Source organism: Octodon degus, unplaced genomic scaffold, assembly GCF_000260255.1.
Source record: "Octodon degus isolate 3935 unplaced genomic scaffold, OctDeg1.0 scaffold00073, whole genome shotgun sequence".
In the NCBI taxonomy this organism is placed as follows: Eukaryota; Metazoa; Chordata; class Mammalia; order Rodentia; family Octodontidae; genus Octodon; species Octodon degus.
In genome coordinates this window covers 9,970,309-9,987,556 of record NW_004524649.1, presented here as the reverse complement: position 1 = coordinate 9,987,556, position 17,248 = coordinate 9,970,309, and the positions used below count along the sequence as shown (strand labels likewise).

The following is a 17,248-nucleotide window of genomic DNA, read 5'->3' as shown; positions in this document are numbered from 1 at the left end:
ATAAACCTTTCCCACATATAAACCTTTCCCACACTTTTTAAAACATTTCTAATGTTCTTAGCCACTTTCTAATCTCATAAACCTACGTAATTTTAATAACATACATACGCTGCACAGTACTGCAAAATCCTGCGGTACAATGAAAACTCTGCTGTAAATAATTTGAATTAATATTTTTTGAAATCCCGTGAAGTCAAATCACAAAATAGAGAGGGACTGCTGTATTGTCTGTAGCTAAGTTTGTGTGATGAGGGCACAGACCAGTCACTGTGACTGAGACTTTTTAACCACAAAAGCTGTATTACCAGTTCCTTTGTGGATGAAGTTTTTATTCTAGGTCCTGAATAAACTTTCACAAAAATATAATGTGGAGTTTACTCTTGGAGCTTTCATTTTAATATGATAACTAAAAAATCAAGAAGACTCAAAGAATAAGTGCAGGAAGAAATCCTAATTGAGTGAGCCCCCCTTTATTTGCTCTTAACTTAGTCATTCTTTTCTTTGTTCTTTAAGGATCACTTTTTCATATTTCTATGACTGTAGTTCAGATTCCAAAATAGAAAAATCCTCCAAACTGGCCTTTCCTCACACTGTTTTCTCCCATGTAGTAAATATTTAGATAATACTTCCAGAATGAGTAGCCTAAACATAGCCATTAGATGGTGACTTTTTCCTTTTTTTTTTTTTTCCAGGAAACTCTATTTTTCTAGTTTCAGCATTGTGCAGCCAAACCCTGTGACAGCTTTATCTCCTCCCTGGGGTTCCCTGTCAGTCCGGTTCCTCCCCAGTGTGGGGTCAGCTGGGGCTCTGCCACAAGGGGGACCCCAGCAAGTCCGTGCTCAGCACATTGTCCTCTGCAGCCTCTACCACTTCCTATTTGTCTCTGCCCCAGCACTTCCCTCAGAGTCTTGTCATCCTAAGGCCTCAGCTTGCTGTCCCCTCTGGGGATGTCCCACTAAGGCCACATTGGTTAACTCACTGTCTCTCAAATTAATTATATTAGTTATTTATTCATAGGGTTACCTTTTACTAGTAGCAACTTTTCTTAGCTGTTTATTTTATATCAGTTCTTTCCTATTGCATTGTCTTGCTGTGCAGCAGGGTTCAGGAAGGGTTTTTTTCAATGGTTCTGCCTTGGAGTTTCTCATGAAGTGCTTCAGGTGCTGATTGGACCACAGTTGTCCGAAGGCTTGGTGAGCTCTACCAGCTCCCCTTGGGTTGCCTGAAGCTGGCAAGCTGGCACTGCCTGTTGGCTATAGACCACTTCTTCTCACACTACGGAAGCTGGTCGCCCACACTGCTTGGAAGACACTATCATTTTTGCCATATCCTATTCGTACACAGGTCAGCTCTGCACAAGGCAAGAGAGAATGACAAGTGGTGCGTCTATCAGAGAGTAGACTCACTGGGGCCTCCTTGAGGCGAATGCAGCCCTGTTGTTACCCTCCTCTGCTCTAGACCAGCCTTTGCCTTCATTACCTCTCCATCTCCTTTCCTGAATCTAACATTCTTTCTCAGAAACACCCTAGTGAGTCTTTATTTTAACAGGACCTGTTTTGTAGCACGGAGGGTTCAGTACACAGGAAGGAGTCATCCTATACTAAAGCTCAGGAAGTGATTGGAGAGTGCTGCTTGTGTAGCAGCCGTGAGCCTATTTCAGGGAGACACAGGGCAGAAAACTTGCTGGAAATGTGCCAGGAGTTCTAAATGCTCATCTTGGCATGAGCTTTGCAGTAACGCCTTCTCTGAGTCCATAGGCACAAAGAAATCGCTTGTCCTCTGTTCTCCTATGGCCTTATTATCAATACTGCACATTTTAGTAGCTATTCACACATGGGAAAGAATTCCTAGTCACAGGTAAAGCAGTCTGAAGGACTCAGCTCTACCTGAGCAAGGAAATCCTTTATTACTACAACAAAAACTTGCAGGAGGCATTAAAATAAAAGCTCTAAATTAGAGATTGAACTGCATCATAGCACATAAAGTATTATGAACTTTTTTAAACTTATGTATTTGATACAGGTTCTTGCTACCCAGCTCAGACTTGTAGTGATCCTCCTGTCTCATTCCCCCCAGTGCTGGGGTTACAGGCACGTGTGCCACCACACTCAGTTTTGGTGACCAGCTCAGCTGGCCTGGGGTGGGACCTGTATATCACATGGTACCAGGGATGGAACCCAGGTCCTTGCACTTGCCAGGCAGGCATTTAACCCCTGCTGAGTAATATTATATGGTATAATTGACATGTTTAGGAGACTAGTGTCTGCCACAGCAGTGTTGCTCCAACCAAATATTCAAACAAATCAGGTAAGGATGTAATTGAAGGCACCACAAATTTAGCTGGTGTGGGGTGGAGTATGAGATTCTTCCTTTCTAACAAGTTCTCAGTGATGCTGATGTGGCTGCTCTATGGAACATCACTGAATAGCACAAAGGCAGCAAATGGGCATAAAATAAAAACTGAAAGGGAGACTGCAAAAGAGAAGTGGTGCAGAGAACCACGATTGTGTTCAATTACTAGAGTTGTCAAGGAAGTATGTATTTGAGTCATTCATCACACAAGTGTTGCTGTACTTCCATTATCATCATGTGCACATATGGGTCAGACCATGCCCAGCCTTGCCATAAGTTCTCTCAGATGGACTATGTCCACATCACTCATGGAAGCAAAGCATAGCTCTGTTTGCTGAGGAGTTGATCAATAACTGTATGGTTGATTGCTAATTCTCTGCCAGTCCGTGAGGGCCACAATTCTAATTCCAATCCTACCAGATTTTAAAGTTCAATGATTATACTTTTACTTCCGTGGCACAATGCATATTTTAAAATACATAATTTGCAAATGTCAAGGAAGACCAGTTTAGAGAAAATGTTCACCTTTTTTACAAGATATAATTGCATCAATTTGTGAATGAGCAAAGATAAGCAATAGTAATTTTTGTAATTCCAGGGCAATCTAGCTTTTGCTTAAATGAGTATGGTTTCTTAATCTTAATCAGGCACAACTTGACGGTTTTACTTTTTTCAGAGCAAACATATCAGATTACTTGCCACGTTTTTGATGCCATTAAAAAACATGAAGACATTTTGCAAATATTTTGTATCTGCTAGTCAAGTCAGCCTCTGTTCAAAATAGGAATTATTGCATGCATACCTCCTAAATGTTTGCATCATGAAAAATATTTCTGTTTAAGGGTATGTTAGCTCAGTAGAAATAACATCACTTGTCTTGCTTACTCTACTTAAGAATCAGGAGCAGGCAGAGTAAACGCAGCCCATCAGAGTTGCTGGATGCTTCCAGACAAAGTCAGGATCACCAGGTTCCTCTTTGCAGTGCTGCCTCTTTCTAGGTGTGTGGACCAGGACAATTCTCTTTTTGTTATTTTAAAAAGAAAAAAATGAAAATAAACATGACAATGAAATTGAATTTCAAAATAGGCTACTAAGAGAGCATCAATAATTAATCCATTGCATATTGTTATCTTCATAGTAGTTACTCAGAGTACAAGCTATAGGCATGAAATATTGTCCAAACAATAGTAGTACAATCCTTTCTTTTCAATGAACTAAGAAAAACTATCTGCATAATTGAATAAATATCTTGTGTGTGATATATATTTCCTCTTTCATTCCTTGATTTCCTCTTTTCCCTATCAGTTTCTCTTTCCTTTTCAACAGTTGCTTCTCAACTTATAATATCTATTGTACATTTTGGATTTACTCATTCAGTTGTTCACTAGTGAGACAATATGCTATTTCCACATGTGGGTCTGATTTATTTCACTGATGAGTATGGTCTCAAGTTGCAACCAGGGCTGGGTTCCAATACTTCCTTTGTAAAATGAAGAGGATGATGCAGAGTACCTACAGATGGAAAGGCAGAGGTAGGAACAAAGGCGTATTGAGTGCTTCTAGGTCAGGCACAATGTGAAATGACTTTAAATAATTCTCATAGGACCCTCTAAGTTTCCATGAATCTATGGGAGAATTGTCAAGTTGGAAGATACAAATATCAGTAAGCCATGAAAAACTGGATAACATGGAAGAAAAAGATACTACAGTAACTGCACTAGCTCTGATTATCTCCTAAGAAGGCAATTTTTGCACCCATTAATCCCAACCCCATTTTTTTGTTATAGATGGGGAAACCAAGGCCCCAAAAGCTCTCATATCTTGCTATCACAGGTGCATAAAATAATACAATGACAGGAGATGAGAATTTCCCTTATTTAATCCTCTATTTTTTATGTCAACCTAAAACTTCCTTATCATCATTATAATCCAACATTTCATTCTACACTGAAGAAAAAAAAAACATAAAGATCTCAGACTAGTCTTTATAGTCATTCAGAATTTCTGAAGCCAACACAGCGGGAAAGTTTCCAAAAATGTCTTACCTATGGTACAGGGGTCCTGATCTTACAAGTCCAGATCCATTAACTGAAGGCTACTAGAATTGGGATTCACTTGGAAGGCTTTTGGGGTAAATACACTCTATAGCTGGATTCACAAAAGTTGTCAGCCTTCCTTATGAGAAGTCATGTTTGTTTCACTGTCCTAATGTTCATAAAGAGTAAGGTACACAGAATCATAACAATATCATGTATACACACACACACACACACACACTCCTCTATAATCACCCCTCAGAAGTTACACAGGAACATCATGGGTGTAGTACCATGCACTCCCCTGACCCTGGGTGATGAAGTTGAGTGTAATGACTCAAAACAGCAGTCTCAACAACTGATCCTATATCCAATTGATTCAACACTGCTTTACCATGAATAGTAAAGCCTTGCTCAGGGAGGGATACTCCCTGACATCCCAATAACTTGTCCAAGAGACTGTGTTAACCATATGTCATTCAACAAAAGCAACAAATAACTATTATACCTCTGCTGTGTGTAAGATTGCTGATACCCTCCAGGTGTTTTTATTCTAGTGGAGAGAAAGAGAAAGACACCAAAACATGTTTACAAAACTGACAACTGAAGGATAAGTAAGATAATGCTAGGTATTCACTAATGTGTGGGGAAATATGAAAGGGTAGGTGACAGAAAGTGGAAGAGAAAGGATAAAGGCTGCAACACATAAGTGGACGCAGAGCCATCTTCTTCAAAGTAGTAATTTTTGAACTGAGATTTGAATATTGAGAGGAAAACAGCATCACAAAAGTCCAGAGGGAATTGTTTCAGGCATGGGATCAAAGCATGTACTGGTCCTGGGATGAAGAAAAGGAGCTTTGCACTTGGAAAGATCATTTGTTAATAGTAATTGGCTTTCAAAATCATTATTTCACACATAGAATTGCATAGTTATTATTTATTCATCAAAATACATGTTACAGGGCCAACAAAACAGCTCAGTAGATTAAAGCACCTGCAAGCAGGTACAGGGGCGGGGGTGTTCAATCCCCCAGCCTGCTGTGCCGGCCCTGCCCCTGGGGTGTGCTGAGCTGACAATTGAGACTGGGTATGGTGGTGCGCATCTCTTATCCCAGCTCTTGGGAGGCTCTAAACAGGCTGATCATTATGAGTCCGATCTAGTAGTGAGACCCTGAATACCCTGTAGACCCTTCCCTAAAATACAAAAAATAAATAAATAAATAAATAAATAAATAAATAAATAAATAACATGTTACAGGATGTTATGTGTCATGGCTTAGTTCAGACACAGGCTTTTGGCCTTGGGAAGCCTAATCATCATAGGGAACACAAGACACAAATAATAAATAATATGCATCTTGAGAAGCAAATGGTATAATGTGCCAAAAGATAAATGCTACCGCAGGAAGAAGAATGAAGGAACAGCAATAGGTATGGATATGGGAGGCTAGGGCGGGCCTCGCTGAGAAGGTGAAGAAATGGACCCATAAAAGATTGTTGGGAATTTGTTGTACAAAGTGGTGGGAAAAGAATTCTGGGAAATGAGAGCAGCAAGTAGGAAGACATGTTGGAGAGGAAGGAGCCAGCAAGCCAGGGTCAGCAAGCACAGAATGAGGAGCAAAGCAGTAGGCAGCGCCTGGCCTTTCCTTTGGCAGAAATGGGTAGGTATTATAGGATTATCACTACCATTCTAAGGTCTGGACAGGCAAAGGGACCAAACAGTCCTCTCAGTGTGGGTGGGGGCAGCACCCAAGAAAGTTAGGTTTCCATGCAGTGGTGATGTCATGGCCACAGGCAGGCCACAGCTGCCTTACAGCTGACATTTGTAGCAAAAGTTGGTTGGCTGTTCTAGATGCCTGATATATAGAAAGTGAATATTTACTGCTTCCTTGGGAAAATCACTTTATTATTTTTAATGTTGGAACATTTTGACTTTCTAAAACAACAATAACATGCTATTTCCTAGAATTAAAATATAAACCCACACCCACAGCTATATAAAAAGTACCTGAAGCAGTCTATAAAACTGTAAATTTCAGTCAAGCACTAATTTAATCAGGGCAACTTTATCTACAGCATTTTTGCTGTCTCCATTAAGCATGTTATACGGTCTCTGAGAAGTCTGAATATCTGCATCCAAAAGGAAGTTATACGCTCCTTTTAACTTCAACAGATGTGGGCATCAAATGTTTATGGGCGTGAAAAAGTCTTTCCATTAAAGGAAACCCTGTCAAGTAGCAGGAGTTTCCTTTATTATGTTGTTTTATGCATAAAACATTTCTTTTGAAATCACTGAGACCACATAAACATGAAAGAAGCAATTTCAAAATGTTCATAAAACATGTTTCTCTCACTGCTGTTTTAGGCAGAATTTCTCCCAAAGTAGTCTGTGAATTACTGGTTTCTAAGTGACCCTCCAGTTTTGATCTTCTGGGGGCCTCAGGGACAGTGATGCATTGGTCCCCAGAGACTTGCTTTGAAGTTTTCTTTTCCTAACGTTATTTTATTCCCTGTTTCCATTTCCTTCTGTAGTCCTTTGGAGAAATACAATTCAGTTGTGTTGACAATAACAAGGAAAGAAAATAAATTATTCTTATTTTATTGTTTTAATATCTTGTGTTATTGGGACCAGTGCCTTTATGTTGCCTAATCCTTTGCCCCTCTGTTTTGTGTTCTCCAAGCCTATAGGAGTGTGGAAGGAGACTGACAGGTGGATCAGCTTGTGGGTGGGCTGCATGTGTGAAGTGGTTGTTATGGCGGTTATTTTGGTTTCATTTTTGTTTCTTCATGGATCATTCACTTTCCTTTCCAATGCAGGAGACTCCGGATTAGAGGCTTCTGGTGAGTTCGAGGTTGGGAAAGGAGTGCCCTGCCTGGTAGGCTTTATCCTCTGATAGGCTAAATGTTAAAGTGGAACAGAAAGTAAGAAAGCTGCATGGTGCCAGGGGTACTCTGTGTCCTACAGTGATGTGCTTCTGGACAGATCGAGGCTGCACTCTTCCTCCACAGGCCCACCAGCTTTGCCTGGCAGCTGGGCTCTGTGCCAGCCTTCTCTGGGCATGGATCATCTCCCACACTTTCTAGGGAGACCCCTTCACCCTGAGCTCCCCACGGGGTTGCGTGCACATCCCAGTGGGACTGCAGCGTGTCCAGTCTCAGGACACTGAGTGTGGTTTTCGTTACTCATAAATGGAGCTTTTGTGCTTGGATCTTTAGAGATATGAGAACGTAGTTGGCAGCATACTAACTCTTGGATACTGGCACAGATGACATACCCCTGGCACATGTTCTCAGTCCACTTCCGACAAGTGGCTTAAATCAGTCTCTGCTTTCCTTACGTGAGGGTTTTTTTTTGGGTAAAAACCATACATTTTCCCCGTGTTTTGAATCCCTGTGATTTCCTGATTAAGAGAATATCAAGGATGCAGCGGCCGTCTCACAATATTTCCTACCCCTGCTAAAGCGCTTCGCTCTTAATGTACCCTGAGTTTCAAGCATTTGATTTGCATTTTATCTACTTCTTTTCTTCCGATCTGTTGCTAAGAAATTTGTATTCTCTGATGATTTTTGTTTATTCTCTCTAGTTAACTGAAGCAAGCATATTAATCCGGAGAACGTCACAGCCCTGTTTTTAGTTGATGCCATCTTCTAATTTCAAGTGATCCGACAGTGAATCTGTTGCTACTAACGTATGCACTTTCTTTAAGGATAGAGACCAGGCATCTTTAAACATCTTATCAAAAAGATGAAATAGATAATATAAGCTTCATGGCTCATAGGGTTTCTGTCACACCTGCTCAGCTCTTCTGTGTTGTGAAGCAGCAGTTGGGCAGCATGGAAAGAGCCAGGGCTGTGTTCCAATAAAACTTTATTCACAAACAGACAGAGACTGGATTGATTGTAGTTTAGTGACCTTTAGTTTGAATGATGATTCTTGGACCTCATGGACTAGATGATTTCTGCCTGCTCATAGTTCTTTAAGAAAATGTTGCCTGGGGACCCACCACAGGCTTCCCCACCTACATTTCTGATGACCTAATTTTATAGGTCATCTTGCTCTATTTGCCTGACCTATCACTAACAGGGTAGGCAAGACCAAGAATGCCTCTGTCCACACTATCCTGTGGCTTTATTTTGTCATCCAAACTTGGAACAGCAGCTGTCACTTCATTTCTAGTGCCACCTCCAGCTCCTCCTGTTGCAGTCCTGGCAGGTTGAGCAACATCATCTACTAGGCCTGGTAAGAGGAGCACCCACCTATTCAGCACGGACTGTCCAACAACACAGATGTGCACCACATTTCTCCCCTGAGAGAAATGTTCGATGCTGGTATTATTTCCTTATTTATCTATTTATTTGATCTTCTCTGTGTGAAGGAAATAGGCCTGGCAAAGTTGAATGAGTGGCCCAAGTTACAGAGCACCTACCCAGCAGACCTAGGCTCCACCCCCAGTGCTGCTCTGGCTCTAAGGCTAGAATATGTCCTCTTTCTGGCACCATTCTTCAACCTGCTTCACTTTGAGTCTGGCTTCAATCACTCCTGTTCCATACCCTTTTCCAGGTAGGTCATCAATACTAGGTGCTAAGTACCATTCTGTGGAGAGAAGAGAGACCTGCTGCTACCCCACATAGCCAGGCTAAGGAAGCGTTAACATGTTCACAACTGGGTCATAATTTGAATATCTTGCTGCTTGGGCCACAGGTTGTATATGCATAACTATACCATTGGGCTGCTTTGCATTAATTTTATCAGTAAAAAGACAAAGAGAGTGATTAGATTCAGCTGCCACTAGTACAAACTGCCAAATGTCAGTTAAAATACATGGTGCTAAGCACTGAGCCCAGGGATAGTAAGGGAAGGACTTTAGTGAAGAATTCTCAAACATACACTCCTATCTCTTAGGATAAAATCTAGAAAAACATGACTTAAAAGTAGAGAAAAGTATTAGAAGAAAGGATATCAGAAGGGGAAGGGTAGGATAATGAGGGATGGATAAGATTGAAACAGAGTGTATGCATATATGCATTTGTCAAAAAAAAAACAGCTGCTATTATCTATAATCAGTGTGCACTGATTTGGAAAGGAAACAAGGAAAGGAAAGCAAAAGGAAGGGGAGGCGGGGCGGGGCCGGGCGGGGTAGGGGGCGGGGCCGGATGAGGCATCAGTACCCTCCAGGATGTTCTGATCAGCGTTGGTTCCAAAGGTTCCTATAAAAGCAGCTGAGTCTTGATGCTTCAGAAACCCTGGAACTGGCTTTTGGGATCTAGACAGCGATAGGCCTAGGAATCTAGGGATCTAAAACGGGGTGAGCAGGCAAAGATGGAAGTTAACAGCAATATTGAAAACACATAGTCCATGAGTAGAGAAGTTCTTTGGAAATGGTCTCCCCTCCACTCAGCTCTTGATCTCTTTCACTCACTGTTCCCTACATAATTGTCTTAAATCCCTGACCCTTTTTTCAGCAGCTCACTTGCTTGCTTGCTTTTTTCTGTCTTTCTTTTATTTAAATAATTTTATTGAGAAACAAATAGCAACGAGGCAGTTTCAAAACTGATTACTAGCACAGTTTCAATAATTAATACATCACATATTGTTTTCTTAGTGATTATTCATTGTACAAGATGCAGACACGATATCCTGTCCACCAACACTATTATAACAAATTTCTCTATTCATTGAACTAAGAGAATGCAGCTGTATATCTATCCTAACTATATTTAATATACAGATATAAAATGGTCATTCATTTTTATCCCCCTTTTTTGTTTAGTTTTGTCAGAGATGGGTGTTCCATCTCTCAGTCTTTCACAGAGAGCAAACTGGTCAAGCAATGGCCGTGACTCATCCCCATGGCTGACACTGACAGAGGATCTACAGACTGAGGTGTTCAGGGTTTCAGGACACATTCTGAGGGGACTTGACTCACCTTGTCAGATACAAAAGTTACATTTCTTGTTATATAGGTCTTGCTTTATCTTGGTCTTAACCATCCAGCAGAAAAGTATAAAAATGAGGTACAAAAAGTAAAACCATATTAATATACTGAGCTGTAAAAGGTTCAAGTCAACAATTTCTGACATGGCCAATCCTATGGTTAACCCACTACTATTATGGACTACTGAACTATATTGGAATATTTTGCTGAATTCACACACCTACAGTGTTTCTTTTTCTTTCTCTCTCTCTCTCTTTCTTTCTTTCCTTCCTTCCTTCCTTCCTTCTTTCTTTTTCTTCCTTCCTTCCTTCCTTCCTTCCTTCCTTCCTTCCTTCCTTCCTTCCTTCCTCCTTGCTAGCTTGCTTCCCTCCTTTCTTCCTGTCCTCCTTGCTTGCATAGAAAAGGATTAGAGAAAAAGAATCAATAGCCAAAAGTCAAACATATTTAAGTCAAACATAGGGTCTTTGTTGTTAAGAAGAAAAGTCAAAGGCAAGTAGACAGGACAAGTAAGGTAGGTAGTTGTTAATGAACTGTGGCGCTTTCAGGCTTGATTATACTGTAAACATCCCATCCCCTCAGCCCCACACTGAATCACTTACTCAGAACCAAAGGCCCATGTAGTCCTATAAAATGTCACTGAAATGCCTAGAGGAAAATAAAATCTTTGTACAAATATATGTTAATACTTTCATTTTCATGAATACTCACATACATGATATAGATACATGTGTAGATCTACAGATCTATCTTTAAATCTTGACAGCTAAGTGTACATCAAAGGCCACGCTGTCATGTGAAAGCATTGCTTCCCTTGTACTGTTAACTCTACTGAGGCAATTATTTCCTTTATTCTTGCCTAAATTAAGAATAAAACCACATTCCCAGGAGTGGTGGCATATGCTTGTAATCCCAGCATTTGGGGAGGCTGAGGCAGAAGAGTCACTTCCAATTTGAGGCCAGAGTGAATTCTACAGAGTGAATTCAAAAATCAGCCTGAACTAGAGAGTGAAACTGTCTCAAAAAAGATCAGTAAACATATGTACAAACACATTAATACAAGTGAAAAATAAAAATAGCCTTATAATATTAAAATGCACAGTTATTTATACATGCATAGATGCACAAAAGCCAGATAATTTCATTGATTTGATTGCAAAGCAAACTACATATGTACTACAGATCTAACAAATTTTCAATGCCTTAGAAAAGGAGTGGGTAGTATTTGGTGCTTTTCCTGTCTGTGAGATAACTTGTTAGGAACTCAAACAATACAGCAATGAACATATTGCCTATATTTTGTTAGCATAAAACCATTTCATCTAGATGCTCTCAAGTTGTCTACAATGGGTATCTTAAATAATACTGATAATTGGAGTCACTTATAAAAACTGGTTTTAATGCCAGGCTTTAAGCTAAATGCTTGATGCTTTTCTTGTTGTTACTGGTCATTTAGTCTTCACAGCCTCAAGTAGATCATTTTCTCAGTCCTGTTTTGGTGATAAAAACGTTCAGATTTGCTGTGACTCATTTCAGCTCCCTAAGCATACAGTAATAAACAATTTAATACTGTATGAACCTGTTTAAAAAGTACCACTCTTCACAGTATGTTATCATTTGTACTCCAAATTATGCAGACAGCTATGACATTTTATATTTTAATAGCACAGTAGGTAAATAAAACTATTAAATTATTTATCTTCATTTATTACAAATACTGTATGAGAAGCCCATCTGCCTACTCCCATTCAGCATGCCCATAGGAGTGGCTGCCATTTATAAAATTATCTAGAAAATTATCCCAGACATATACTTTTTGATCAGTTGATTTACATAACGTTATTTTGGAGTTATGAGAGTTCTTTCACAAACTTACTCAACATTTCCTATGTAATTTTTATTCTGTAGTCAATGTCTCCTCAGATACATGAATTTTTAAGTTGGTTTAAGCTACTCAAACCAGGACCAAGTCTCTGTTCTGTGCTCACAAATCGATTAGGAATGAATGTGCCCTCCTCTCACAACCTACCCCCATATCTCAAAGATTTCCTTGGAAAGACACCACAGGCAGGACAGGGATGAAATGCTGGAGACTGCTGAAGGGTTAATCTGAGGGGGTTAATCTGAGGAGGTTAACTACCTGTTATTCTCAAGATTGAGTTTTATAAGGTCCAAAAGTTTTATACGTTACCAGCACTTCTTTTCTGCAACATTTATAAAACTAGGGGTTTTTTGTCGTTGGTATTGTTATTGTTGACTCTCCTTACATTTTTTCCACTCATCACAAGATGACATGACTTTTTAACAAGAAATGACAAAAGGCACAGAGAAGAATAAAGACCAAGAGTGGAACACATCAACAGGTTTTCTTTCCTAAACACCACTTTTGATGTCTTGTATAGCTCTTTATAACAGGCCCTAAGTGAAAGGAAGGAGGAAAAGGGGCTTTACATGATTAAGAAAGGATAAGAATTAAAGATCCTGAAAGATGCAATAAGAAATGAAAATATGGCAACAGATAAAGAAAAGTCATTCTTTTGTTGGCCATAATGCTCTTTTATATGACCTGCTCTCACAACTTCTTCAGCCATTTATTTCTTACTTCCTCAACCTCCATTTTGTTGGTAGAAAAAGTATAAATATAATCAACAATGACGCAACATCAGCTCAGGAGAACACTTCTGGGATTACTGCCACTTTCTTACTGATGTACCAAATGTATTGGACATAATTAAGGTGTTTTAAATTTATTGCTTTATTTTTAGGGGTGGGGAGAAGTCTCATTTCTTCCCTAAGGAGTCTGTTAACTGGAGTTGTAATTTCTTTTTCATCATAAGCCCAGCCAATTTGATTTCTTTTTCTCCCAAATGAAAAAATCAGCTGAGGCCAGCAAAAAGCCATAATTGGGTCACTAATTAAATGTCAGGCATCTGCTGCTGGGTACTGTTGAGTGTTGTGGGCTTACCAGTTGAGAGAAATGAAATCATAAAACACTGTTTGCAGCAGTATATGTGAAAGGGACCAGGAAGAGAGCTGAAGCATTCATCGCTGTGTAGAACTTTTTATTGATATAATCCCAAGATTGATGGAGACAAATGATTGAGAAAGATAAATAAATAAATAAGCAAATAACTAGTGCAAGTGTCTAAATCCTTCAAATAGGTGCTGTGTGTCATCATGGTTCTGTGGGTCAAAGAACAAAACTTGTCTGAGAAGATTTCTCCATCTAGGAGTCTGAGAGGAGGGGCATCTGCTGGGCCAAGCTTGGGAGAAGCAGGCAAGGAGGTAAGAGAGGAGAAAGAAGGGATGACATCTTTTGTCAGAGGGGCCCGAGAGCTATCTGATTGGCTTTATGAAAGACCTTGGCAGCCACCATTTTGGTGAAACTATAGTTTGAATACAGTGGACACAAGAGGCTGAGAGGAACAAAATGGAAGCACAAACAGGCAGCTCTTGCCAGCAGTTCTGCTATGAAGAGATGTGGTGAAGAAACACAGTAACTGGCAAGGAAAATGGGGGAGAACCAGAGAGAATTTAGGTTCTCTGTGGGGATGACAAAAGGTAGGGGAGGTCTCTGGCCCTGTGGTCCTGAAATTTCCTAACAACATGACAATGTTTCTGATCTTGCCTTGTTTTCTAAGCACACAAGTAAGCTATTATGAATCTCTTTTCCTTAGTCAAAGTGTGGCTGATTGCTTTCAAAAGCATTGACTCCTGATTATATGAATAATTAGCTTTGTGTGACTATTTCTTTCATCATGCAATATTTGTACATACCCATAGAGGAAATTCTCTGGCTATGGAGAGCATATGGATTTTAGGAAACTATACTATAGATGTGAAACTATAGAACTATATAGTCATAGGATTCTAACCTGAACCCTGCTTAAAGAATCTGTGCCTCCCCCACTCAAAACTTCCTCTCACAGGGAGGAGGCAGGAGGCTTTTTCAGCTGTCATTCTAAAAGCCCACACAGCTTGCACAACCAGGAATTTCTATCTTAGATCCATGACATTTAGGGGGGAAATTATTCCTTAATACCATACCGCAGGATAACAGCCAGTCTCACAAGAGAATGTATGAGATGAAATGAAATTTCCCTTCCATTTCCCACATGACTTTGGATAAGGTTCTTGGTTATCATCTGGCACCTCGCAGAGCCTCCTTTGGATATGAAGATGATAATATTAAGCACTAGAAATGTTTTGAAAAAGCATTCTGCACATTAAAGTTTCTAATTATCCTTCTCAAGCTAGCATCAGTGCTGATTATTAAACAGTTTTATAATTCTAACTGGCCTGATTTTTTTTTCAACTCAGTCCTTCAAATTACCCCTTTGCAATAATGCATCCTCCTTACAGCATTTTAATTCTGTCCACACAAAGAGAAATACCATGGCTTATTCATGGATGCTACTGAACAAAAATTCTATATTTATTTCATGTTCAGGCTGTAAATATCAGAAATTTATGGATGATGGTTTCTTAAGAAATAAGCTCTATAGACTCTGAAATGACTGGCAGTTCTATTATAAGAGATTTTGAACAAGCTTTGAGGCAGAGACTCCTGCAAAAGAATTTATGCACTTTGCCAACTGTAAAGCGGTACTGTGCTGAAATGTCCAAAATTTACTTGCTCCAAACATGTTATGATAGTTGTGGGTGGACTCCAGAGTTTCTCTTCTTACTATTTAAGCAGTCTTTGGAATCATTGATTTGGCAATTAACTGTAAGCTTTCCTAATTAAGGAAAAATCCACCTAATCATCTCTACCATACCATCCTCCAAAAGCTAGTTTTGCACATCAAAATTGATGAATTCTAATCAAGTTTCAAGTAAATGACCCTCTTAACACATTCAAAGGTAAGTATTGGTTTCCTTGGATCTTAAACATGTAGATTTTTCCAACTTTAATTTTTAGAACTCTACATATCAGCTAGCAAGCTCCCTTTCCTTCCTTTCCATTAATTGTAAGATGTCCAAATGTAAAGTTTTAATTGGTAGAACCGACTAGTGCACCTCTACCTGTTCACCCTAGAAGATTAAAAGCAAATGCATTGGTAAAGATGTAATCCATGTTTCAATTAGCATTCCAGGCATGGATCTGTTATTCACAAACTGGCTGCCTTGCCTCTCTTTGCGCTAGGTCATCCTGGCCTATGGGCAGAGACATACATGGGCATGAGCCTCTCCTGATCTGTACCAAATGTCTATGTTGTGCAGGTGTCATGGTAAAGCTGTATCAAACCCTCCTTGACATATCTTTGTCTCTTGTCTTTCCAAGTGAAAGTAGAAATTTTTCTCTTCAGTGGAGTTTAAGTCTTTAAAATACATATACTTTTCAAAGACAAACAATACTGAGAGCGAAGCCTGGAGATCCCTCCTTTATTCCCTACCCCTACTCTTGCATAGCTCCCCCCATTAGCATCAGCATTGTCGACTCATACATTTGTTACAACTTCTAAGTCTATACTGTCACATCATTGCCACAGGGAGTCTATCTACAGTTTCCTTTAGACTCATCTTTGCATCCCTCTGGATATAGGCAAATTTCTAGCGACAAACTCACCAGTAAGGTACATGGAGAATCTTTTCAATCCCCTAAGACTCCTGTGTGCTCAGCCTTGCATTGTTGTCCCCCCTGCAACCTCCTAGACACCATAGTTTTTTTCTACTTTCTCCATAGTTTTTTCTTTTGCAGAATCTCATATAGTTGGAATCATACCATATATAGAGTTTTGGAGAGACTTCTGGCACTTCCTAATAGACATTTAAAATTCATCCATGTCTTCTCATGGCTTCATAGCTCAGATCTTTTTGGTTGTTTCATTTTATTTTTTTTAAAAAATATGTATTTATTTATTTACTTATTTGTTCATTTGATACAGGGTCTCAATACACAGCTTGGACTCATAGTGATCCTACTGTCTTAGCTTCCCTAGCGCTGAGATTACAGGCCTGTGTCACCATGCCTGATTTTAGTGGTCAGCTTGGCACTCCCAGCACCCTTGGAATTACAGGGACCTGAACATCATGTGGGATCAAACCTGGGTCCTTGCGCTTGCCAGGCAGGAGCTTAGACCACTGAACTATCTCCCCAGCCCAGCTCAGGTCTGTTTAGTACCAAATAACATCCCACTGACTGGATGTACAATATTTTATCTATTCATTCAACTGGTGAGGGACATTTTTCATTGCTTCTAATCTATGGACAAAGGTACTATGAATACCTATGTGCTGGTTTTTATGTGCACATAAGTATTTATTTTCTTTGAATAAATATTAAGAAGCACAATCACTGGATTAATACAGTAAGGGCATTTTCACTTTAGTAAGAAGCTGTCACACTGTTTTTGCTGCAAAGGGATTTTCATTCCCACCAACAATAAGTAAGTGTTTCTGTTGTTCTACATCCTCATGAGTATTTGGTGTTGAACTTGTTCTAGGCTTTGGCTGTTCCAGTAGATATATAACGGAACCTCATGGCTTTACCCTACATTTCCTTACTGAAATATGATGTGGTACACCTTTTCCTGTGATTATTTGCCTTCTACAGTTCTCACTTGCCGAGGTGTCCTTTTTAGGTCTTTTGTCCATTTTTTTTTTTTTTCATGAGGTTTTCTGTTTCCTTATCATTAATCTGTAGGAGAGAATTGAATATGGATACTAATCCTTCATCGGATGTGCATTTTGAAAATACATTCTTCTAGTCTCTAGCATGTCTTTTCATTCTCTTGAGATTGGCTTTTCAGAGAAGAAAACTTTCATTTTAATGAAGTCCTCCGTATCAATGATTTTGTTCATAGATCTTGCCTTTGGCACTATGTCGAACACCAAATCACTGCCAAGCCCAAACTTTTCTCTTTTTCTCTTATTAGGAGTTTTGCCATTTTAGAATTTTTTGTATGTCTGTGATCCATTTTGAGT

The 17,248-nt window shown here is 39.6% G+C and overlaps 1 protein-coding gene across 1 annotated transcript in view; it reads left to right on the top strand.

Moving 5' to 3' along the window:
• Macrod2 (MACRO domain containing 2) overlaps positions 1–17,248 on the top strand; it is a 1,506,514-nt gene that overhangs the window by 1,141,337 nt on the left and 347,929 nt on the right. The window lies entirely within an intron of this gene.